The 26,124-nt window shown below is 48.9% G+C and overlaps 2 protein-coding genes and 1 long non-coding RNA gene across 6 annotated transcripts in view; 1 reads left to right on the forward strand and 2 right to left on the reverse strand.

Moving 5' to 3' along the window:
* The window catches only part of TMEM229B (transmembrane protein 229B), a 39,379-nt gene extending 35,888 nt beyond the window's left edge, over window positions 1-3,491 (reverse strand). The window contains exon 1 of one of the 3 annotated variants that reach the window (XM_057543445.1): window positions 3,349-3,491. The gene's annotated coding sequence lies outside the window, so the exon portion shown is untranslated. Of the gene's footprint in view, window positions 1-2,969; window positions 3,106-3,348 lie in introns of those variants that run through there. The other 2 variants (XM_057543446.1, XM_057543443.1) reach the window with 2 other exon arrangements.
* A 10,622-nt stretch (window positions 3,492-14,113) lies between these two features.
* On the reverse strand, window positions 14,114-21,406 carry LOC103005651 (uncharacterized). The gene is made up of 3 exons (XR_451201.2): window positions 21,160-21,406; window positions 15,783-15,999; window positions 14,114-14,268 (listed from the first exon to the last, which is right to left on the reverse strand). It is a non-coding gene; the product is annotated as an uncharacterized LOC103005651 (long non-coding RNA).
* The window catches only part of PLEKHH1 (pleckstrin homology, MyTH4 and FERM domain containing H1), a 49,860-nt gene continuing 44,490 nt past the window's right edge, over window positions 20,755-26,124 (forward strand). For both annotated transcript variants that reach the window (XM_057543435.1, XM_057543436.1), the window contains exon 1: window positions 20,755-21,011. The gene's annotated coding sequence lies outside the window, so the exon portion shown is untranslated. The remainder of the gene's footprint in view (window positions 21,012-26,124) is intronic.

Below are 26,124 nucleotides of genomic sequence, written 5' to 3' on the forward strand. Positions count from 1 at the left end.
TGTAACCAGTGGATCTCCTCCGGTACTTAACGGTAAACATTCTTCAATCCCAGGAAAGGAAAACTTCCCCAACACAGACATTCACACACACCACAGCCAGTGTGCTAACTCTTAGTGTGACTCAGTTTCCCTCCATGGAAGCCATAGTCAAAAGTACCACCTCCCAGCCCTTCCTCAGAAATCAGCTTAGACTTTACTTTTCAAATACAAAGCCTCTGATTGCTGAGAGGTGGTGGTGGAGGAAGCAGAGGACCTGGTCAGTAAGGCTGAGTTTCTTCTTGCTCCGAGTATCAGCACCCCTTCCGACATTCCCTCCTTAGCCAGGTGTTGCCACAAAGGGAGCTGAGAGTTTGACAAGTCAGAAATTATCCACACCTTAAAAGGAATGTTCCTGGAACAAAAAATAAAAATAAAAAAATAACCCAAACCACCTTGTCTGTAAATTGGGGGTGGGGGAGGAGTGCGGAGGAAAGTAAAGAGATACAAATTTGAAAACAGTCAGGCTGTGCCAGGGTTAGATTTCCCTTCCCTCAAGGACAGCCAGATCTGATACGGCTGCTGATAAGGCCAAGCGGCTTCACTTTACTGCCCTTACCCCGGTCTCAATTTATAACATCAGCGTCCCCAACATCATCAGAGACCCTTCTAAGAGAGCTTGGAGGGTGACTGTCACTGACATCCAGGCTGGACACAATCTACCAGAAAAAAACCCTACTAGGAAGTAACTTGAAGGTATCCGGAGAGCAGAGGCAGACAGAAAAGCACTTGCTGCCCGCAAGTGCCTTTCTGATTAAAAACTACACTTTTAAAACCAACACTGAGCCTTCCCTATCACAAATGCTGTAATGTAGCCCTTTCCTGCAAAATGACACCTTTCCCTTTAGAAACAGTATGTGAATCTGATACAAGTGAAATTAAACCCAGTATAAGGCTCCCTAACTCATTTAACATCTTTCATTCAAGAACCCAAGGCACTTAAGTCACTTTATAAATGTAAAAATTCATGCCTCATCACTTTAAAAGGGGGAGTCGGAGGGAGTATCATTTTCCCATCTATGGTCAGTACATTTGAGTAACAGTCCATGGAAAAGCCCCTCTCTCACCACTGGAGGTGGGGAGGTCAGCCCTCTATATCATTATCCTCAGCTCGGAATAGCTTGGGGATTAACCCAAAGGAGAACTGAGCCATAATCAACCCTGCCCATTTAGAGGGGAAAGGGTCCTAGAAGCGGGGCTGGTGGTGCCCTCTGGTCTAGCACCTGCATCTGACTTCAGCCACAAGGTCCAGGGCCATATAGAGCTATAGCTCAGGGGACTTCATTTTTTCCTGCTATCCTTTACTGCTCCCTCCCTCCTGTACCTTTAAGTGACCAAAGTCAACACTAAATCAGCTTGTAATTTCCCTCCAAGGACGAGATAAATAAGTTGGCCCACTCTCTACTGTCTCCCCAGTTACTCAACTCTGTCCCCAAATATAAAGCCTAGGGGAGAAAGGCCAAGCCTCATCTCAGCCCACCCCTCCATGCCTCTAGGGTGTCCTGGGAGGCCCACCCCTGGCCCAACCACTCACAGCATTAGTTCAGTCACAGGAGCAGACAGGAGAGTCACCCAGCAGTCCAGGCCCCCCCCCCCCAATCCAGTGCCTTCTGTCTCCACAGGCAAGCAGATGTAGCACTACCTTGCAACCAGGGGGAAAACCCGACTCTCAAAGGGCTGTCTTTTCTAAGAGGAAGAAAGGCAATGGGCAGTCCTGCCACAGGATGGGAGCCGGTGGTCACATGCAGAGCTGGAGGCACCTTGTTCCTGGAGACACAAGGTCGGGGACTGGGGACCTGGAAACTGGCCCATTTGTTTTCTAGAGAGAAAGACACTGTATCCCCCATCCCTGCCCCGGGAAGGCTATTCAGCCCTCCCCTTGACCCCTCTTCCTGGTTACAGCAAAGAGAAAAACCCCCTGATGACCCAAGTCTGAAGGCCAGAATAACAGCTCCTTTGCTACTGGGTGCTGAGAACGCAGGAGAATCGGTAAGCTGAGCCCCCAGGGTTATGCTGGCACAGCTCCCCAGGGGCCTGCTCTTGTCCTCCTGGGAGGGCTCGAAGTGGCATCAGAACAACCTGCCACCCTAAGCTCTGTACCTGAGGCAACCAAACAAACATACCCCCCAAGAAAGCTGTGGAGAAAGAGGGAGACACAGTCCAGGGAAGGAAGGGAAGGGGATCAGTTTCTGACTGGGCATAGAAAGAGGGAAAGGAAGACACCTGGGAAAGAGGCCAATATCGCCTTCCCAGCCCCGCATCTCCCGCAGAGGACCGGAGATCACGGTGGGCAGATGGAGAGCTGGCAGCCAGGGGGCTGGGAAGGGGAGGACGCCTAGGTGTGCAGTCCACCATCACCTAGTTTTTCTATGCACCCTGGAGAGAGGGTTCATCTTGGCACGGTTCCCTCCCCTTCAGAAAAGTCCTCAGCCTCAAACTCAGGAGGGTCCGTGATTCCCACTCCCAAGCCTCTCTAGCTTCCACCCAGCCTGACGCCCCTCCGCTCCCCCGAGGCGGCCTCGGGGATGCTCTCCCCCCGGAGGAAGAGGGGATGTCAACCTTCCGCTGCCGGAGATCCCCGGCTGACCCTTTCCCCTCGCATCTCCCCATGCCCCCTTTGTTTCAGGCGGTGAAAGTTGCCAGCGTGCACCCCTTCCCCAACACGCCCCCCTGTGCGCCCATCCCCCTCAGGGAATCCAAGCCCGGGCGCACCATCTAATTTGCGGCTCGCTCTCGAGCCGGGGCACCGCTTCGAAACCGAAAGCAAAGAGGAAGCGGGATCCGGTAGCGCCCCCAGCCCGGTCGCCCGGTCGCCGGGTCTTCCCCATCACCGCACCATCGCCCGCGCCCTCCCGCACTCGGCGCTGCCCGCCCCGCGCGGCCACCTCTCCCGGCGGCGGAAAGGCCTCTCTGCGGGCATCGGGGGCACCTACCGGTGCGGGGCCGGGGCCGGGGCCGCGAGCAGGGGCAGGGCAGGGCCGGCCGCCTGCCGGGAGCAGGTGCGGCCGGGAGCGCTGTCTCCCCTGCTCGCTCCCGCTCCTCCTCCCGCGCCGGTGCTCGGGGCGCTCTCCTGCGCCGCCTGCTCCCCGCCCCCAAGCCCGGCGCTCGGGCTCCCCCCGCGCCGAGTTGCCGGCCGTGCCTCCCCCACGCGGCCGGTCCTCCCGCGCCGCGCCTAGTCCCGCATTGTGTGTCGGCGGCCGCCGCGGCGGTGCGGGAATCGGGGGGCTGCGGCCGCCGCTGCCCGAGCGGAACGGAGCCCCCGGCGGCGGCGGCGGCGGCGGCGGCGGCGGCGGCGGCCGCGGCGGCACTCACCCATAGTACGGATGCGGTGCAAACTGCACATGCTCGCGTCTGACAAGCGCTCTGCCTCCGGCCCCGCTTAACTCCTTGCTCGCCCGCTCCCCGGCTCCCGCGCCGGGTCCGCTGCCCGGCCGACCTCACCGCCTCGCGCCGCCGTGAGTCGGCCGCGCCCCGGGCGCCTGGAAGCGCGCCCTCGGTCCGGGCCGCGGCGCAGGTGGCTGCAGTGCAGAGCTCCTCGGCCCTCCCAGCGCCTGCCACCGCGCCTGCGTTTGAGGTGTCTGCAGGAGCCCCAAGGAGAGGACCAACCGGGACCTCTCAGCTCCCAGCTTGTAGGAGTTGTGTGGACTGCGTGTACAACGTCCACTGTGGATATGCTGTAGGTCCCAGCGACCTGAGGGCCACGGTCAACATGGTACTGCAGACCCACTATATGCCAGCATAATGCTCCGTGCCGTCCATTCATTGAAACGGGCCTGCAAGATGGGTTTTTTTATCCCCATTTTCAAGATGGAAAACCTGAGCCCTGTGGAAGTTAAGGAATCTACCTAAGGCAGAGCCTGAACGTCCAAGGCCCACAGTTTGGTTTATACCACAAAGATTAAACATAAGATGTTCTTTCTGAAGTCAATCTCGATTCTTCTGTTGGAAGGTGGAAAATAATGGATGTCATCTAGAAAGCCTGGAGATTTTGGTATGTGGAACTGTGGGAAATCAGTGATAGAGGACCCTGCCTTGAGACAGGCCCCTCAGGCGGGTCCTGGTTCCTGCAGAAAGGCTGCGCAGGGAGTAGGAAGGCAATGCAACCCCAATCCCTACGCCAAGCCTGGGTTTGGCACTGGGCTCTGCAGCCAAGAGGGAAGGACATTTTTACAATTTCTAATGCCCCCTGAAGGTATCTTTTTGTAAATAATCCGTCCAAGGGGGTGCTCTTTTCTAATTCTCACACAGACCCTATGTGTGCCAAGGCCTGCTCTGTGAGGTCTGATGGCTGCTTCCCTCCTAGCCCTCACCCCCTTTTTGTCACATGCCACAGTGACAAAGAGCTCTCAGAGGTCCAAGGCAGCACAGAGTCTTCTAAGAAAAGGAACCTGAGGTCCATCCAGCTGGCCTTGCCCCACTCTGGATGGGAAGCCGAGATGCTGTCCTCCAGTCCGAACCTAATCTGATCCTAAGCCTTGGGTTTCTCAAACCCGCAGAGGAAGTGCACAGCCATGTGGTGCCAGTGGCAAGAGCTCTTGGCTTCTCTGAGTTAGTTTCCTCCTCTAAGACGGAGATAATATCGCCTACTTTGTAAGTCTATTGTGATGACCCAATAACAATGCATGTAGAGTCCTCAGTACGGTAGACCTTCAATAACAGGAAAGTGTTTTCTGCTGGGGGTAAAGCAGGGATGGGGAGAAGCGATCAGAGCTACAGTGAAGCATGTGGGCTGTCCTAGAACACTGTCAGAGAGGCAGGAGACAGCCCCCTCCCAGAAACACCTTGGCAAGAAGAGGCTTCAGTAAGTCTGGCAGCAAAGCCCACCTGCTGAAGAGGGACCTCCCTGGTGCCCCCTTGCCTCGGAGGACCAGTTCTGCTCTGGTTCTCAATCTGTGGCTGGCAGCTGATCCTGCTCCCTTCTGGCTCGGGGAGGCAGCATTGCTCAGAGGAAAGCACAGTGGGCTGTTAAGGCAGAAGATCTGAATTTGGGATGACTTATCCATTAGGTACTTTGCAGTGCCTAGCACCCACAGTATTTTGGGGGCCAACAAAAATGTTTGAATTTCTTTTAAAATCAGAGGCAAAAAAATAAACTTTGAGGTCAAAGAAAATGTTTTCCTATATAATTTTAGTATAGAAGCCATAGTATATAGAAGCCAAGGTGCCAGTTACAGAATCTGAAGAAGGAAGAGTTGGGAACTAAGGCACAAGACTTGGCATCAGTCACTCTCTCCTGTATGCAGCTCTCCTATGGACTTAACTCCATCATCTGGGTCTTCCTCATTCCCAAATTAGGAATCATTTCTTCCTAATAAAAATTTATATAATGCCTTACAGTGGACATATCTTCTCTCTTTGGGTAAGGCAGCTATTTTTAATCCCCATTCTATAAACGAGGAAATCAAGGCTCAGAGAGATTATATGGTTTGGTCAAGGTTATACTGCTAGTAAAGGCAGAATGCAGTTCCAACTTAGGTCTTCTGGCACCCCATCCAAGGTCCTTTCCATCTGCACCTAGAAGATTTCAAATAAGATCAGGTGTGTACAGGACAGAGCTGTCTGTTGCAGAAGCAGACCTAAAAATAGCATCTGTAGCAGCGAGTGAGTCCCCTGGCTTTTCACCCAAAGAATGCTGAGACGAGCATGCGGTGTTCTGGGAATGGGTTGGGGTGGGGTAGCCCTGGGTGAAGGTAGGCACCATGATAGTGGTTCCGGTGATTCAAGTATAGATTCAAGGTGGAGGGCCATGGGGCAAACCAAGCCCCACTGCGCTAACACACGCCAAAGGATGCCAGCCCTTTGACTTCTTGTCTTATCAGAGCAACCTGGATCTGAGTTCAGACTGCACATCTTAGCCAGATGTCTTAAGGCAGTTTATTTAAGCTTTCTGAGCCTATTTCCTCATCTGCAAAATGGAAATGGCAATAAAACTAAACCCCATGGCTGCTGCAAGCATAAGTGAGATGATACGTGTTGGGACCATAGCATAGTGCCAGGAACACATACGTAGTTTGAATTCCCTGCCACCACAGGCAATTAATGGTCTTTCTCTTCACATTTCTCTTCTACCACTAGGCAGGGAAAAAGACAGTCTTTCAAGTGTCTTTGTGTTTCTAAAGTGCCTTGAATATGTTAGGTTCTTAACCATATTTTCTGAAAGACAAGAACTTTTCTGCCTTTCTACAAAACAAACCATCCGTAAAGCGGTAGCTCTTGTCCACCATAAGTAGTTTTCTCAATGACTTTCAAGGGGAACCAGAAAAACACTTCTGTATGCTCATTAGAGAGGACTGGTTCTTTGGGGGTTGCCCTCTGACACAAGTCAGGAGAGATGTTGCTCCAGAGGGTGATTTCAGTGGAGGGACGGGGCCAGCAGCCAGAGCAGGAAGGACCTGGGAGGGAGCTGGAGCATGGAAGTTGGAGGCTGAGAGAGAACTATGTATATATAGTCTGTCCCAGATGCTGTGATAAGAAAGAGAGGAGTGAGGTAGGGGCCGAGGAAGCATTGAAGTCAAAAGCAATCTTGAGCTTGGAATTATTTGGACCAGCTTAACAGGAAAATAATTTGGGTGAGAAAGAACTGGGGGAACCCCCAGGGAACCAGTCCTCCATAACAGGCATACAGAAATCTTTCTGTTCCCTTTGAAAAAGAAGGGAAAGAAACTTTCCCATGAAAGTCATCATGAAAATTACGGTAGATAAGAGCTTCTGCTTTATAGATGGTGTGCTTAGTGGAAGGGCAGAAAAGTTCTTGTCTTCCAGAAGATATGGGCATGGTCTTGGCAGTAAGAGAGGAGGTCAAGGTAATCTGCTGGAGTTTGAAAATGGGGGCGGGGGGAGGAATCTCTTTGTAAAAACCTTTTCTTGAAATAGGAAGGAAAGAGGCATAAAGAGGCTAAGGAGTATGAACCTGCACCATTTAGGATTCTTTGGTTGCAAGCAACAGAAACTGACTTTAGCTATCTTAAGTCTAAAAGGAATTTATTTGCAGGCTATGATCAGGTGGCTCACAGATTTGGAGGGAACGCGGGCAGAACAGACTTGAAAAGGCTAGGACCAGGACAGCTTTGGGAGTCCAGAGAATGGGAAGTAACTGAGAGTCTCCTCAGGGTTTTGCTGCTGGAACATAGGGGCTTCAATCTTTTTATCACTTCTGCTCAAGTGTAAGAATCAAATTTGCCTAAGTTCAGTCATGCATCCACCTCTTGGCCAGGGAAGGGCCAGCAGGATACCCGGATGTAAGCTCTATCAGCACCCCACATCACAACTGAGAGGTAAGACAGAGAAATCAAAGTGCTGTTACCCAAAGGAAAGGAGAGGTTGCTAGGCATCTCCGGAAAAGGGAATGTCCATGGTATGGGGGAAGCAAGTAGCACAGGAAATGTACACCTGACTCGGGGCCCCGTAAAGTTCTCAGCTATGAGAAAAGGTGAAGGGGGAAGCACAGAAGCCTTCAGAAAGTAGCAGGAAGCTCTGAAAAGTACTGGGACAGGAAGGCCTAGACTGCTGATGAAAATCACTGCTCGTGCTGGGGTGGGTATAGAGCTAGAGACAGGCCAACGTTTTAGGGACTTTGCACAGCTGTGAGCTGTGCTCAGGAATGGATGAATAGTGATAGGGAAGCAGGTGCAATAGGTTATTAAGGATGTCCTTGAATGTTTATTAAATGCCTCTGAGGGGTGGAAAGTGGTACCAGTGGAGGGGGACGAGGCATCAGGCCCCAGCGAAATGGTCAAGCTGACCGCAGGTTTATCAGAAGGTTTGCTTCCCACATGTCCATGTGGGAAAGGGGTGTGTACTTTCACAGAGCTCTCAAAATAATGTATGTTCCTACTTTAGGGATATTTAAAAGTCATGTCCTCTCTCTTTTTTTCAGTCATCAAAAAGAAAACGCAGTGGATAAGAACTATGCAGTATTCATGAACACCTCGAGCCTGAAAATGAGGAACTCACCATTCTGTGATAATATGAATTCATCCATAAAGCATTACGACATTAACATGTGTGCAGTAAGGTAGCCTGGAAAATGAGTGCAGGTTCATGAGACTAGCAGTAAATTAAGGGGGAGGGGGAGGCCCATGCTAAAAGAAATCAAAGTGAAAATATGAACGTACATTGGAACTACACTACTTCACAGTTGTAAGTGTGAGTTTAACTGTGAAGGTTGTAAATTTGGGGAGGGCTAGAGTTGATTATGAAACTTGGGAATCATGGGGAGAGCCATCCCCATCCCCAGCTGCTCTCATTTCCGACCCAGCAGTCAGCCCAGGTGCTGGGCAAATTTGAAAGAATTTCTGCCCTGGAGATTAGAAACCAAACTCCAAGCTAGTCACCTCCCCTCCGTGCCTCCCTTTGCCAGGATACAAGGAGCTTAGTCGTCTGAAGGGGGACAAAGGAGTATTGTTAAGGCGAGCCTGGTTATGAGAAGGCTTTGCAACTAAAAGCTTTTATGCTGCTATCTAAGTCCTTCTGCCTGGGGGACACTGTGTGCCTGTCCCAACTTCACTATATCAGTTCAAAGAGAAATTTCAGACTGACGCAGTGATTGCAGAAGGATATCTTAGGACTCAGCAACATTAATAGGTTAAGAAATTCTATCACAACATCTCATCCAAGACCCAATTCCTGGCCCCACTAGGTCCTGAGATGGATTAGAGTGGGAGAATCTTGCTTTTTGTAGATCTGAGTCAAAAGAGTTGTCCCATAGGAGCTGGCTGAGAAGCAGCCCAGCTTGGGAGGGGGGAATGGGGGTAGGTGGGGCGGTGGCATTGGGATTGTATCACCGAGGGTAGGATAAAATCTGTTTCAATTCTTTTTACCCCCTTTGTCCTAGCCCTTCTAGGAGAACTCTGCCACCTTCAGGAAAGGTTGTGTAAGCCTGAGGGGTTGATGATCTCAGGGACTCCATCTTGCCTGGGGAATTAGTTCAGGTGAGGTGTCTTATTAGTCTTAGATGCTAACTGATTAAGAAGTTATATATTTAATGTCTTCTCGGGGCTTCCCTGGTGGCGCAGTGGTTGAGAGTCTGCCTGCCAATGCAGGGGACACGGGTTCGAGCCCTGGTCTGGGAAGATCCCACATGCCGCGGAGCAACTAGGCCCGTGAGCCACAATTACTGAGCCTGCGCGTCTGGAGCCTGTGCTCCGCAACAAGAGAGGCCGCGATAATGAGAGGCCTGCGCACCGCGATGAAGAGTGGCCCCCACTTGCCACAACTAGAGAAAGCCCTTACACAGAAACGAAGACCCAACACAGCCATAAATAAATAAATAAATAATGTCTTCTCTTCTCTAGTACTGTGCTGTTGTGAGGACTGGAATCCTGACTTCAAGGAAATTGTTATTCAATTTAACAACCTTAATGTACCATGCACTGTGCTAAGGATTAGGGTCATAGTGGTGAAAGGATTGAGACCTAAGCATATGGATATGGGAACAATACACAACAGTCTCTAACTCAGTACTACCCGATGCTCCTAGTGAGTTAAGTTTTGTACCTCCCGTGGAAGGGCATGTGATTATTTGTGTTCTCAGATGGAGCTGTTTCCATGCCAAGCTTTATCTCTACCACACTTGATTTGTAAAGTAAACTCTCAGGCACTGGCTCAAAATTGACTAGTATTTACAAATTTATACACTTCTTTCTGTCAAGAGACTCTTTACCCTTCTTTCTTGTCCACGGCTTAGGTCAAGGGTTTGCTTTCTCTTGTGCCCTTCAGCAAGTACAGACTTGGGAAGGGGTATTGCCATCTTTAGTGGATTTTTCCATATCTGTGAGCAGTAATGTCAGGTATAGAGCTGTGATCTCCCCGGGGAATACAGCAGAGGGGTACAGGGACAGAGAAGGAACAATAGTCGGGTTCCCGATGGAAAAAGGAAGACCACAGAGGGGATAAGTGCTTTGTTCTGGACCTGCATGTCTGTTCAGAGTGCACAGGCTAAGAAGGGAACTGGTTGCTCGAGGCCTCATCTTGACCTGGTAAGTGTGCTTGTGGGCAGTTGTATGATGGGAGATTAACACTACACCATATCCTGGAGCTTTTACTATTTAAGTCCAAATTCATGTTGTAGGAAGACATTGGGCCCGGTGGCTCCCACCCCCGTCCTAACTGAATGGAGCTGGATGATGGCCCGAAACTCTAAGAATGTCAAAGGAAGGTTTATGAGGGTCTCTGGTGCTGCAGTCCAGGAGTATGGATAAACGTGGGTGAGTGTGGAGGAGTGAGAAGGGGTAGAAGGAAGGAACAGGGGCTCCAGACTTTCTCCCTGAAATCATCCACCATGCTGCTCCCGCCCAGAACCTCACAAAGTCAAGCCTCTGGACTACACCCAACTAGCTTCACATTCCTTCTTTCCTCAAGTGGAGACCACGGCTGAATACGACATTTCCCTTGCAAGATGTAAAATGGGCTTGGATTAGAACTAGGCCTAACTTAACTCTGTCCCCAGACTTGTGTCTGTTCCTTCAAGACCTGGACAACTTCCAGACCACAAGAACATAGTGTATAATAGGAATCCAGTAATGCTGTCGTGGTCATAGCTTAATTGCTCTGAAGAGGTAACAGGATCCAGGCAATATCAAAAGCATGTGAGTCCCCTCTGATCTCAGCATTGGTCCTCAGCTCGCCCCCTTGCCAAATCCCTGCCCAGGATCTTCACCAGTTGGAGACAGTGAGTTGGCATTAAACTTGAAAGATGGGAAGTTATGAGGGCAAATTCTGGTTCTCTGACTGGCAGATTGTGGCTTTATTGAGTTAGTTGTCAACTTCTCTGAATCTCAGTTTTCTACTTTACTGATGAGATCAATATTTTAAAAACACTTTAATAGCTTTATTAGAAAAATGATTCATACTCCTTATAAAACATTCACATAATATAAAAAGAACAAAGCAAAAACTAAAAACATTACACCAAATTTCTACACCCAAAGATAATCATTGTTACTATTTGGCAGAAAAAGTCTTCTACCCATATTTACATACATATAATTTTATACATATAGTTTTACATAAAGTCAATTATATTATACATACTTTTCTAGAAATTGTTTCACTTGACATAGTAATGAATATTTTTCCATGTCAAAAAATAATTCTTCAACGTAAATTTTAATGGCTGCATAGTATTTTATTTTCTAGATGAATTTTAATAACTTATTTACTAGGTTCCAACTGATGGACATTTAGATTATATCTTTTTTTTCTTTACTTTGTTATTATTGCTGTCATAAATATTTGGGGCAACACGGTCTTTTCAAGCATCCTTCTCCTAACAAGAAAAATATTGAATGATGTAGCTCAAGGAAGGACACAAGAATCATAAAACTCTGTCAGTGAGAACAGGAATTTGGAGTGGAGGAAAAGGTCCTAGAGAATTTTTAGTGACCTTTACCTCCATAAATGGTTTCCAATCTTATGTGCATTACTATTCCACTGGCTTGAATGGCAAGTATATTTAGGGAAATTTCTCATTCTGAATATTCCAATGGATTTATTTCTTTTTCTAAAATTTAATTAATTAATTTGGTTGCACTGGGTCTTAGTTGCGGCAGACAGGCTCCTTAGTTGGGGCATGCGAACTCTTAGTTGCGGCATGCACGTGGGATCTATTTCCCTGACCAGGGATCGAACCCGGGCCCCCTGCATTGGGAGCGCAGAGTCTCTACAACTGCACCACCAGGGAAGTCCCCACCAATGAATTTATTTCAACACTAAGATTTTGCTTCCCAAAAGAATCATGTTCTTCCCAAGAGTGTCTTTGTTCCAGAGATCCTGGGTCCACTAGGCACAACCCCCTGTGCCCTGCAGGGAAATTCCTGCTTGCAGGTTCAGGCAATTCCAGATGCCATCTGAATGTTTATCCAGTGGCCAATGGGACAATGCATAGTGTTTGGAAGAAGCAGCAGTCACGTATCACTCCCAGAGCAATGCCTGTTGGTTTCCTATCCTAGGAATCGGTATGTTCTGCTCCATCACTTACCTCCCTTCTTATGTACAAGACCTGTCTCTAGGCTCTACATGATTCCTTTGGGTGGACCCAACTCTGTAGGAAGAAAAGGACTAGTGTTCCCTCTTCTGGACCTGAACCAGGAAATTGAGAACCTAGAAATGTGGATATTCCTTTTTGGAAAGGTGCACTGTCCATAGGACCTCTCTGAAAACTCCAAAGCTCACTTTTACATGAGGAAAGCTCCCAATAGGTGGATTCCCTCAGTGCTCTGAGTCGAGCAGTCTGGTTCCACCTCCATGTCCCATCACTTTATCTGTGGCGGAGTAAAGATGATTCTCAACGCTCAGCTTGGACTTTGTGCAGAAGAGACTCTTCCTGTGCCCTCCTCTTATGGCACAGTTGGGTGAGAGACCTGGAAAAAGTGCCAGGCTGATGGTCTGTGCATGCTGGAGCCAGGCGGCTGGGAAGAAGGAGAATGTTCTTTCCATCTATCCCTACTTCACTTTAGTCTTTTAATACCACTAAATCCTCCTATCCCCTTCCCTGAAACTATGTAAAATTGAACAAGGACAAAGGATACAGAGTTTAAAGTCTCCACTTTAGGCAGAGCTTAAAGCTTCGTTAATCACCACTTTTCAAAGTGACCAAAGCCTGCAGCGGTCCGAGGAGAAGGGAGCAGATCTAGCCCTAGGTGTGGCTGGGAGCAAGAATGCGGGGGCTCAGGGTCCTTTAGGAAAATAAGCCATGCCGACCACTAGATGGCGCTGAGCAATAGCCTCCGACGTCCTGGCGGGTCCTGGGTCACACCCAGGACTCTGAGACGGCAGACAGGTTTGTCATCTGGACTAAACCCCCTTCACAAACAGGCTTTGGCAACAAGAGCTTCCAGTAGGATATGAGCCCTGACGCTGCTGGTAAAAACCCCGAGCCTGAGCACAACGATCAGAAGCACAAGGAAGCAAAGGTCTGATTGATCAAAGGAGACCTACTGGTTTCATCCTAAACCACCCAGGTGTGGGGCAAGGGCTGCAGCGGCTATGCCTTCTCACTCATTCAGGTATTTCGCATCTTCCCTTCTCTGTGAATGCTGGGGTGCTTGCTGGCCCAGTATTACAGCCACCCTGGAAGGCGCCCTGCAGGGGAGCGCGGTATCCCTGAAGCAGAGGGAACTCCAAGCCCTGCCCCACCCCGGTTCATAGGCCTCTTCCAGTCAGGAGAAGCAGCTGCTTAGAGGGGAAGCCAAGGGGCTCCCCAGGCTGCTATAGCACCTGCCACCTACTTGGAGCTGGTCTCTGCCCAGCCCGTCCTGCCCCCTGATGTGAGCTGCCATTGTTTTCATCTGTGATGAAAGCTAATGGAGAAATAAGACAGCTGGTTTCAAACCATGATGTTGCAAGTGCTAAAATGATCTAGAATCCCAGTTAGATGACTGGATTTACCAGGTTCTCATTCCCTGAGCTCCATCAGCTCCCAACTCAGCTTCCCTTTCTCCCTCCCTGCCATCTCCTTTCCCCCCTCTCCGCCCCTGTCCTACCCAGCCCCCGTCCGCCTGGCTCTCTCTTGCTTGGGGAGCCCACAGCTGCACTGCACAGATCATTTTGCATTGATATCTGTTGTCATTACATCAGCTCTACCCTGTGTTCCCCTCTGGGGCTGTTGCTGCTCTCTGAGAAGATCACTGGAGTGTTGGAATATGATATATGACAAACCAGTCAATACCAGGCACCCTACGGGTCCTAAGGAGCAGGGAAATACAGAGCCCTGAGCCTGAATGCATGTTTTTAATAAGTGTCCCCAGGATTTCGTGATGGGGAATCACTGCCTACCTTCTCACTGGAATCCTTCTCCTTCAGGCCCTCCTTCCACCTAATCCTCTTAGTAGTTTGTTTCCAGGTCCCTAGTCTTTGCACATCTTCCTAGTCCTTTACCCCTTTATACCTTCATGTTCCCTCCTCATTTAACAACACTTACTAGGTGCCTATCATACGCCATGCACAGGGGCAGACCTTTATCTCCACCCCTCAAGGCAGATAAGAATCCTGCTCCCTGTTTTCCAAATGCAGAACCCCTCCACTCCCCATCCTCCGCCTGGCTCTCTTTGGCTCCAGAGCCCACAGCTGCACTGGACAGATCATTTGTGGGGATACAGGTGGTAACTGCATCGGTTCTTCCCTGTGTTCCCCACTGGGAAGAGACTGGATTCAACGGCAGGTATGTCTGCTTCTGAAGCCTGTGCCCTGCGTTCATCCATCACACTTGCCACAGTGTGTTTCCTCGCACAGTGCCTGGAAAATAGGAAGTGCTCCATAAATACTTGTTAGTGAGTAGCTGAATGAATAAACGAAAGAAGGATCCACACTCAACGTTAGGATACACCCACCCAATACACACACACACACACACACACACACACACACAGAATTCTGCCTCTGGGCCTTCTCGTTTCCTTCCTACCCTGCACCTCTCTGCAAGTCCCATCACTGCCCTCCCAGCCCCACTTGGATGATGACTGAGCCTCTGTGACCCAGCCCATGGTTGCTCTGGCTGCTCCCAGAGATTCAGCAGTAGAAATAGCCTCCCGAAAGCTACCAAACTCTGCCCCTGCTCCTGAGGCAGAAGGCTGGACCAGGACTGGCCCTAGGGCTCCTGAGAATCTGAGGCCCCTCCCCCCTCTCCTCTTTGCTTTCCTTCTTCCCCTTTGCTCTCCTTCCAACAGCAACTGAGAACCAGGCCCTGAAGGCAGAAGAAGGGTTGCTTTGATTTGGGAGGGTTTCCATGAGGCAGGATGGATCTCTGGAGCCCAGAGCCCTGCTCAGAGAAAACAAGTGGGGTTAGGAAGTGAGGTCTCTAGAAGGCCCAGGACATGGGGAGGATGAACCGTCAAACATTTCACCAGCTCTCCTAGAGTTATTGCTGTCTCTCAAGCTATCTTGCTTAACTATTGCAATCCTGCAACAAAGAGAATTCTCTGGGAGCAGATACCACCTCTGGACCTAGTAGAGGAGATACCGAGAGAGGGACATAGGAGAGTATCTGGTAAACATTAGACCTCCAGCAAATATCTGTTCAAAGAATGCATAACAAAAGCTACCATTTATACAGCACTTGCTAAGTGTCAGACACGTACTATCTCATTGAACCCTCTCAACAAGCCTAAGATGCGAGAATTTTTATCACCATTTTACAAACGAAAAATTAACTCAGAAAGCTTAAGCAACCATCCCAAGGTTACATCAGCACATATGTGGGAAAGCTGAGACTTGAACTGCGGCCTGGCCGGTTCCAAGGTCCCCATTCCTTCCCACAGTGCTGTCCGGGGAACCAGGCACAGACTAGGATGCTGTTATATTGACTCTGGAGGAATTTCTTTTTTAACTATTTCAGTCTAAACGGTATGGTGTATGGATATAAATGGACTCTCCTCTCACTCCTAGAGTGGTTAGTTAGCACCTGAAGTGCTCTAATCAGGAATCTGCACTCTAGAGGGTGGTTACATAAACACTTCAAACGCCATCAAAATGTACACTAGCGGGCTGGACGTGCTTGAAGGATGCTAGAAATAATCTTTCACTGGTGAAATGAGTGGCTTTCAAAATATGGAAGTAGCCAGAAAGATGATGATGAATGATGTGTGAGAACCAGACCAGGCCAACTCCCCACCTCCCTGGAAGCAGGTTGTGGGACTTTTGGTGCCTGCTTGCTGATAAATGTTTGTATATTTGGCAGCCTTTGGCCTTGGCCATGTTTAATGCCCCACCTGTAGGAGGTAATGGAAAGGGGACAAGAGGCCTCCACTCACCTCTCATCTCCAGTGGCTGGAAATATAAGAACCGACAATTGCCAAAGGGCCAAATGAGTTCAGATCTGTTCACAACAGGTGCCTATCCAGGCCTGATGCTCTTCTCGGAAGAGTAAGAGGAGGTCCTCAGCTTCCGTGGCCCAACTGAGCCTTCGACTCCGGGCACATGATGACTTTCTCCCCTTCTCGGTGCTGTCAGGGCACTTGTAATAATCAGCTAACATCAAATAGAAACGAGCTTTAGGTGTGGTGGGTACCATCTCTCCATGAATCCTTAGAGGGGTCTGGAGGCTCAGAGCCTTTCTCTCAGCTCCCACCCAGCCCTGCCTGCTCCCCTCCCTCTCTCACTACAGCACCCATCCAACATGGCTTTTTTTTTCTTTACCTCAGTTTTGCAAAGTTCCCCCTCTGCTGTGGTGACTCCCTCATAATCCTGCCTTTTCCTCCAGCTCTCAGATATTATGACCTGAAGGGTAGCTGTGCCGAGGAAATAATTTCCCCACTTTACAACAGGACAAACTGAGGCAGAAAGCAAGGAGATGGTTTATCCAAGCTTATAGTTGGGCAGCTAATAGAATCCCTAGAACAACTTGAAAGTCAGCTACCATGAATGAATGAATGAACGAATGAAATGGTGGGAGGAAGGGAAGGAGAGAGGGGCATTGGCGTCAGCAGATACTATCATCTGATTCGGCAGCGGCCATGGTTTGACTCTGTCTCAGTCCATGGAGGGCTGCATAGAAAGTGCTTTAAGGACTTCCCTGGTGGCGCAGTGGTTAAGAATCTGCCTGCCAATGCAGGGGACACGGGTTCGAGCCCTGGTCCAGGAAGATCCCACATGCCGTGGAGTAACTAAGCCCGTGCGCCACAACAATTGAGCCTGCACTCTAGAGCCCGCGAGCCACAACTACTGAGCCCACGTGCCACAACTACTGAAGCCCGTGTGCCTAGAGCCCGTGCTCTGCAACAAGAGAAGCACTGCAATGAGAAGCCCATGCACCGTAACGAAGAGTAGCCCCCGCTCGCCACAACTAGAGAAAGCCTGTGCACAGCAACGAAGACCCAGCGCAGCCAAAAATAAAAATAAATAAATAAATAAAATTTTTTAAAAAAAGAAAGTGTTTTAAGACAAAAAGATTGTGGGAAAAAGACAGTGTCTCAGACATTCCAACCCTTGATCCCAGAGTTAAGTTAGGGGTAGGTCACCCTGAAGGTCCAAAAGAATTCATCCTTGGGGAGGCGTGGCATGGGAGCTGTGGTTGAGGGCACCGCTGGGGAGCCAGGCCTCACTGGAGCCTGAACAGCTGCCTCTGATGATTGGAGACCAATTAGAGGGCAGGTGGAGGAGACATCAGAAACCCAACCAGAGCTCGGGGGAGGCAGGCAGGACCTTTCTGGGCTGCTAGCATGGGGTGGCTGGGGTCAGGCAGAGGAGGCAACTGTAGCAAAGAAGACTGGTGGGACAATCCCTAGCATTAGACAGGAAACTGCTCTGCCTGTGTGCATCCTTGCCAGCCTGGTTATTGATTACCTGCAGCCCCCAAAGAATGCCAGGGTCTAGGGCTGTGGGAGTCACTTTCTCCCTGGAGTGGAGGAGGGGGCAGGCCCATCCTCCTCCAGGCATCCATTCTCCCTGGGGAGTACTAGGTAGGGACTTATAATAGTAAATAGAAGAGCTATAAAACTGAGCTCTAAGGGCATTATTGGGACAACTGGGGAAATTTAACTATGGCCTGTACAGTCAGTGATAGTATTGTGTTGATGCTAAATTTTGTAAGTGTGATGATATTAGGAAAACATGCTTGTTCTTAGGAGGAACATGCTGAAGTATCCATGGGCAAAAGGTCATGATGTGTACAACAAAGTCACAAATGGAAAAAAAAAAAAAATATATATATATATTCACACACACACACACACACATATATACATGGAGAGAAAAAAAGAGTCAGGGAGAGAAAGTAAATGTAGCAATGTGTTAACAATTGGTAAATCTAGGTGAAGAGTATATGGGTGTTTAATGCACAGTTTTTTGCAACTTCTATAGGTTTGAAGTTTTCAAAATAAAAAGTTGGGGGGAGATTTGAGGGAAGAAGAATAGCTATCACTTATTGAACAATGATCAGATCCCAATATTTATGTAACTCTATTATCTGATTTAATCCTCAAACCAGCTCCAGAGGGAGACTTTGTGATTCTCACATTAAAGATATGGAAACCGAGTCCCAGAGATGCTAACGAACTCGCCCAAGTTTACAGAGCAGGGATTGAAACAGAGCCCAAAGCAAGGGGGAGGTCATGCAGAGGAGTGTCGGCTAACACTTTATTGAGACTTTCTGTGTGCCGGCAGTGTTTTAAAATCGTCCGTGTGTTTAACTCATTTCATCCTCCCTCTCTAAAAGCTTTGTGCTTTGTGATAAATCACTTCATCGTCACCGCTGGGAGGGAACAAAGGGGCACCAAACACACTGACAGAAGTGCAGGTTGGTGCAGTCTCCTTTGAGTGCAGTTGGGCAGCGTCTATTGAAATGTAAAATTCACATTGTGTTTACACCCAACAATTCCACTTCTAAGTGTTAAACCATAAAGATAGTCATATATGTGGACCAAGAAATATGTAAGGAGATACTCATTGCAGCAAGGTATACAATAGCCAAGGACTGGAAACATCCTAAATATCCATCATTAGGAATGCTAGGTAACCATTTTTAAAAGTAAGGCAAATGAACAAACATAACAAAACAGAAACAGAGTTATAGGTACAGAGAACAAACAGGTGGTTGCCAGAGGGGAGGAGGGTCGGGGGAGGAAAGAAATAGGCGAGGGAGATTAAGAGGTACAAATTTCCAGTTGCAAAATAAATGACTCACGAGTATGAAATACACAGTGTGGGGAATATACTCAATAACCATGTAATATCTTTTTATGGTGATTTATCATAACTAGACTTATTATAGTGATCATTTTGAAATATATAGAAATATCGAATCACTATGTTGTATAACAGGAACTAACACAGTGTTGTAGGTCAATTATACCTCAAACACAAAGTAATTCACAAACTCCTAGAAAAAGAGGTCAGATTTGTGGTTATCAGAGGCAGGGTGGGGCGGGGGGGGGATTGGATGAAGGTGGTCAAAAGGTACAAACTCCCACTTATAAGATAAATAAGTGCTAGGGGTATAATGGACAACATGATAAATAGAATGAACGCTGCTGTGTGTTATTCATGAAAGTTGTTAAGAGAGTAACCCCTAAGAGTTCTCATCACAAGGAAAAAAATATTATTTCTATTTCTTTAATTTTGTATCTGTATGAGATGAGGGATGTTCACTAAACTTATTTCACGATGTACATAAGTCAACTAATGCTGCACACCTAAAACTTACACAGTGCCATATATCAACTGTATCTCAATAAAACTGGGGGAAAAAATTAAGGCATCTCTAAGTGTGCTGACGTGTCACACTTAGAGTCCATGAATGGTAAAGACAAGAGAAAAAAGCCTTCCTCAGTGTTGAAAGGGATATATTAAAAAATATATATATATGAATACACATGCATTTATGAATACATGAATACTTACGTATGTTTTATATCTTGAAGGAATACACACAAAAATTTACAACAGTAGCTGCTTTTGAGGGGGAGTGATCTAGGGCACAAGAGACAGGGCAGGAGGAAGGCTTACTATTCATTGTTAGCCCTTCTGTATTATTTGAAATTTATACTATGTGCATGATTACCTGTTCAAAATGAGTGAGTGCATGCATGCATGCATGAATGAGTGAATGAATGAATGAACAAACGAGTCTCCCTTACAAACTCCACAGGACTTGCTTTTGGGCTTCCTTAGGCAACCACTTCCAGTGTTGAAGGGGACAGCAGAGGCCAGTGTCCCACAGTCTGGGGCTGTTCGATTCCAATCCTCAGGAGCTATGAATCCATTTGCAAGCTCAGCCCCTGAAGTCCCACTGACCCAGTTGAATTTTCACCCTTGGCCTCCTGAACTACTGGAGTCAGCTTTCCATAGAGTCTGGGCTCTCAAAATTGTGCATGAGAATTACCCGGAGAGTTTATTAGCTGGGCAAATTCCCAGCCTCATCTCCAGAGACTCTGATTCAAACCTGGGGTGCGACCAGGGACTCCTGTACCACTGCCAGGAGTGAGACTTCTAAAGCCCCATTGGAGAAACGGACCCTGGTGACGTCTGCCCCTGTTCAGGTTTATAATGAGAGCCCGCAGGATTGGGGAAGAAAGCTCTGTTCTGAAACGCGGATTCTTCCCTGCAATATTCTCCATATTCATCTTCTTTACCCCATATCCACCTAGCCAAAAATTGAGTGCTCCACTCTCCTCTGGGTGTAGGATTGTACTGGTGAGCTGAGGGACTGCAAGGGTGCACCGCTAGCTGCCCGCAGGCGGTGGCCTGTTGGCCTTTCTGGCTCCTAGGCCGGCTCCTTTAAAATAAATGAGTGCATGCATACATACAGTCGTACAGATGCAAGCAAATTACCCTTTAGGCTGTGGCGAGTTTTGTTTTGTTTCAAATTACAAATCAGAACTTTGGTCTGCCAGCGGGACAGACTTCTGCTCCAAATATCCGGGCGTGACGGTTCCTGCAAGTCGCCCGACAAATGCTGGAACCTCCTTTTGGGGGGAGGGTCTGGTCTTGTGCCGCGTCCCGCGAGGGTCCCAGTTTGGTTGGGAGCTGAGCAGATGCCGGTGCTCCCCGGCCGCCCCGGGCGGCAGCCGATTCGGCCTCCACAGAGAGCTCGGGGCCGCAGTCCGGGAGACACCCCCCCTCCTCCCCGCGGCCCACGGGACCCCGCCGCCGTCCCCGCCGCCCCAGGGACGAGCCCAGCGGTGCGGAGAGGTGGGAGGCTGGAGCCTGCTGAGGTCATTTCCTGTGCCTCTCCGCGAGCCGCCCCGGGAGCCGAGCCCGGCGCTCTGCCTTTAAGGAGCGGGCGGGGAGCGGACGAGGAGGGGGCGCGGCGGAGCGTTGAATGGGGCGCTGCGAGGTCGGCTCGGCTTTGTGCGGCCAGCCGGCGGGCACCCCTCCCGGCCCAGCCCGGCCCGCCCCGCCCACCCCGACCCCTGCTGCCGGGGAGCGGAGACCCGGCGGCCGCTGCGGACTCGGACGAGATCGACGCAAGGTCAGCGGCGGACGCGCGCGGGGGAGGACCGGGTGCCCGGTGCGCCGCAGGGACGCCCGCGAGCGGGCTGGAGGTGAGCGGCCCCGCGGGCAGAGGTGGGGTTGGTGCGGGGGGGGGGGGGCGGGGAGGGTTGGTTCGCGGCCCCGGGAGGGTGTTTGGTTGGGCGGAGAGGATCGGCTCCCTCTGGCCGGAGGGCGATTCCGGAGCAGGTGCCTCCCTACCTGGAAACGAGCTCCCAGCAGCCAGGAGCGCTGGGAGCGGCGGGTCAGGCTCTGGGAACCCGCACCGCGAGGCGAGGAGTAGCCTTCCTGGAGAGGATCCGGAGTTTGGGACCGGCTCGATCCAGTTGCTCCGGGAAGGGCCCTCGGAGCGAACTTGCAGACTTTCCACCGCGTTGCCTGAGCTCTCGCTCGCTCGCACTCCTCCCGCTTTCCTTAAAGTCTCATCTCGGGTTGTCTCTTCCGTGATTTCTGCGTGGTTCTCTTAGGGGTCCTAGGCTAGACTCCTAGAGGCAGGTCAGCCAAACAGAAGAGAAAACCAGTTGGGTGCCGAATGACACCAGGAGCTCTGCGTCCTAGGAGCCTTAGAGAGGAATCGATTACCGGGGCGCAGGGGGACCTCAATCGAGGTGGCAGAGGCAATGAAGACCCTCATCTGGGAGTAGATCCGCTCTCTGTTGGATCTGGCCCCGCCAGGGGACGTCTCCTCCATAAGCTTTTACTATGAATACACCTCATAAACCTCTTCCGGACAGAGCCTTAGTTCCAGCTAAAACTTCTGCTTGAAAGATCATTTTAATAGCAATTTCAATGGAAAAGTCATTCGTTCCTTCATTAAACTTTTTGGACTGTCTTCTGTGCCGCAGACACTGTGTGTATGGTAACATCACTTAACACTTTATAGAACATAGCTTCTAGTCTTTCTGCTTGTTATCCCCATTTGATAAAGCAGGAAACTAGGACTCAGAAAAATTGTGATTTGCCCAAGGTCATATAGCAGAAAAGTGGAAGAGGCAAGACTCAAACGGACGCCTCCTAAAGTCCAAATGTGGGGTTTGCTTCACTGTCCAGCCCCCTCCCTCTCCCATAGGCCTCTGAGGGGGTCTGCCCAGAGCTGGGTTACAGTGGAGTACAGCCGGTGGTCCCAAACTCATTGAAACTAACAAGTGAGCTGAGAAAATATGACTCCCCTCCAACAGCTGCAGGGAAGGGGTATTGTTCTTCCCACTGTGCTCCTGGAGGAGTGTTCTTTACTGTTCCCTCCTTCTCTCTGGGAGGCTGTGTAACTGTGGATCTCTGTGCTCCCTATGGGTTGAAGAGTGCTTTCTACATGCTGACGCTGAGGTGTCAGGATTCCCTCACTCCCGGTCCAGGTGACTTCATGGCAGGCTGGCCGCTGAGCCACCATCCTGCATTCTCTGGCCAGCCCACCTGAACCGTCTCTCCCTTCTGTCAAAAACGAATTCAAAACTGATCACTTCTGTGGGGAAACTGGCACTTGTTGCTGGCTGGAGTATGAATTAGAATAACCTCAGGGGAGGGCAATTTGGACTATTTGGCCATTTGCAAATGTACATTACTTCATCCTACAATTCCATTTCTGGAACTTTATCCTTCAGATAAACTCTGATGTGTATGAAATGATGTCTATTCGTTGAACATTCATTGCAGCATTGTTTATTTTAGCAAAAGGTTTAAAACAACCCAAATGCCTGTCAATTAGGGATTCAAATGAAATCATGTAATAGCCGTACAGTAGAATACAATAAAGCTGTTAAAAAGCATGAAGGGAGGCTTCCCTGGTGGCACAGTGGTTCAGAATCCGCCTGCCAGTGCAGGGGACACAGGTTCGAGCCCTGGTCAGGGAAGATCCCACATGCCACAGAGCAACTAAGCCTGTGCGCCACAACTATTGAGCCTGCGCTCTAGAGCCCGCGCGCCACAACTACTGAGCCCGCGTGCCACAACTACTGAAGGCTGCGCACCTAGAGCCCGTGCTCCGCAACAAGAGAAGCCACAGCAATGAGAAGCCCGCGCACCGCAACAAAGTGTAGCCCCCGCTCGCTGCAACTAGAGAAAGTCCACGCGCAGCAATGAAGACCCAACGCAGCCAAAAATAAAATAAATAATTTTTTTTAAAAAGCGTGGAGGGAGAATGGGGTAGATAGATAGATAGATAGATGTAGGAAACTCTCTGAGTTATATTAAGTACAGTGTGTATAGTGTGCCACCATTTGTGTGTGTGTATGTGTGTGCATCGTATATAAGAACACTCGTATATGCACTGAGCAGCTTGTATTTGCACTGAAAGACACAAATCCCCGTAACAGTAGTTGCCTCTGGGGAGAACTATGGCTGGAGTACAGGGGTGGGAAGAAGCCTTACCTTGCACCATATACTCTTTTGCTTAATATTCAAAAATAAAGAGATAAAATAATTTTTAAAAATCCCCTGACCTCTCTTGTAAAAATAAAATACAGTGTGTGTGTGTGGAAAAAAAAAAAAAAAAAAAAAAAGAATACTAGTTGAAGGGTTTCCTAAGGAGATTACAATAGGATAAATTAACTCTATCTACAGAAACACTGGAGAATAGAATATAAAATGTAGTAGATCTGTATGTAGTAAACATGGAAAGATATCTAAGGCCTGTTAGTGAGTAAAAATAAGGATGTTACACACACACACACACACACACACACAATATAATCCTACCTATCAAAACAGCACAGAACAATTCTCTATTTTTCTTATGGGATGTGTGTGTGTGTGTGTGTCTGTGTGATCTTGAAGATCACATGCCAACATGTTAGCACCTCTGGGAAGGTGCGCAGGACAGGCAGAAGGAGAGGAAATGGGGACGGAGAACAATGACTAAAGGGGGGTTTTAGCTTTGTATGGATTTTTTTTAAATGAAATGATTGTGTTTACATTATTGTTTTTGCAACAAAAAAATTAATTTAAAAAAAAAAAAAATCCCCTGACCTCCTCTCTGATCTGGTGGTGAGCACATCTGTGGGCTGCGTCTCCTGCTATGCCCAGGGCACTGCGGGTTTGCCTTTTGTTTGTTGATAGTAACTGTCACTTATTGAGTGCTTCCTGTGTGCCAGGCTTTTGTAATACCTCCTTTAATTCTTAAAAAAATCTGACATAGTGTGGTCTATGAAATTGCCATTTTCGAAGGTCAAAAAATGGTTAAATGCTGACAGTTTCATATGGTTCCACCTAATATCATGGCTCTCCTTTTCAAATATTATTGCCCTCAATTTCAAATAGGCTCAGAGAAGTTAAGCAAATGGTCGAAGATCACGAAGGTCACAGGATTAATTCGTGCTTGAGCCAGTATTCAAACCCAGGTCTCTTTGGTGCCAGAACTCAGGATCTTACGTACTGCACTCTGCCGTTTCTCTTCATTGGCTTTGTCTTCGTGGTTCTCTTAGCCCCTTTTGGTATTTAGATCCCAGAAGGCTTGAACATGTTCACCTTTTCCTGTCTCTCCCAACATTGTGAAATGTGATGCTTACTCAGCACCCAAAAGAGGTTAAATGCATGTTGTTGGCTTGATCACATGACAGTGAGAGATGGAGGGAGTTGTGCCCCTGTGTCCACTCACCCTCCCACCGGCTCCAACCCCAGAAAGGGGGCGCGGAGCTCTTACTTGCCCACCGTTGGGCACGTGGTTAGCCTCATCTGCGGAGCACTTTCCAAGTGGGAATGATAAAAGGTGCTCGCGCTCAGAGAGTGAGCCACGGTGAGGTGACAGAGGAGAGCCTAGTGGAAACTGTACCCAGAACAGAGTCCCTGTTACCTTCTGATGCCTCCTGCAGCGACCTCTGACCTCTTTCTTTTAGGCACTTGTGCTGATTGGCCCTCTTTGCAGGAAAGTCCCAGGATATTCAGACTGTAGACCTGAGCCTCACAAGCCACAGGATCTTTGCTCATCTTCATGTGCCCAACCTCACACATAGGAATCGCTTAACAAAAGTCAGTTAAATTAAATTTAATTTTAGCATTTTGTCGATTTCTGGTCAAATCCCTAAACTTGCCAGACCTATCCCAGTTCAAGTTTGCGTTTTCTCCGAGACAGGCTAGAGTCTGAAGTTACCTAACAACGTCCTGTGTCCTCTTTTCACCACAGTCCTACCCACAGCCCCTGCCTCTTGAGGCATATCTCTGCTGACTTCTGTGGCCGTGTCAGTCCAGGGTGCTGGAGGGCTTAAGGAGTTCCAAAGTAGGTGCCAAGGCCATGGCAACCATTTGACTCTTGCCTGCCAAGCAGTTTAGCATGCTGGGCACTAGTGGGGATCAAGAGAACTGGCTTTCACAAGAGTGGCTATGAGTTGGTGATCATTAGCTGGCTGGAGGGCACAGGGGGATTTATTGTACTGTTCTCCCTACTTATGTATGTTTGAAGCTTTCCAGACTAAAATGTGAAACAAACCATTGAACTGGGGTTTGTCCCCAGTTCACATCCCTTATATCATTTCCTCATCTAACACAACACATTAATGCTATATGTGCATTAGGCTAGCCTTGTAGCATAAGACTCTACCACCACTATGGAAGCATCTTCATGGAAAGAGGACAGTTTTAGGTGTTGGGAGATCAGGATTCTTGGCCCAGCTCTGATACTACTTGGCTGTGTCTCTAAGCAAGCCACAGATGTGATGAGTTTTCTCATCTGTTTAGTGTGAATTATATCACTTGTCCTCCATCTCAGGGATATCGAGAGGGTAACGAGAGAAATAACACCTGATAAAGCAATGCTTTGAAGAGTCAAGGGCCATTCTGCAAGTTCTTTCTGCTTATCCTTGTGCATCTTTATGGGAGGTACAAGTACAAGGTGACTTAGCAGTTGAGGTTCATCTTACTGGTACCTTCCCTTAACATCCTGTGTTATATAGCCGCAGCTCTGGCCACCTGCTTCTGTCAGAAGAGCCTCTGGGCCTTGGCTTGGCAGCAGGCACCTTGCTCCAGATCCATTTAGAAACCTTTTAGCTCTCTTCGCGTGCCGAGACAAGCCTCACAAGAGTGCCAGCTCCCTCGCCAGCATCCCCAAGGCAGGGAGAGGATTAAGCAGAGCACTTGATGGGTTCAAAACCTTCATGTCATGAAGATGCTGGATTGGGGAAAGTGCTCCCTACAGACTAGGTATAATCTCAGGTGTCACAGCAAGGCAGAGACCAATGA

This window comes from Balaenoptera acutorostrata, chromosome 3 (genome assembly GCF_949987535.1).
Source record: "Balaenoptera acutorostrata chromosome 3, mBalAcu1.1, whole genome shotgun sequence".
Lineage (NCBI taxonomy): Eukaryota > Metazoa > Chordata > Mammalia > Artiodactyla > Balaenopteridae > Balaenoptera > Balaenoptera acutorostrata.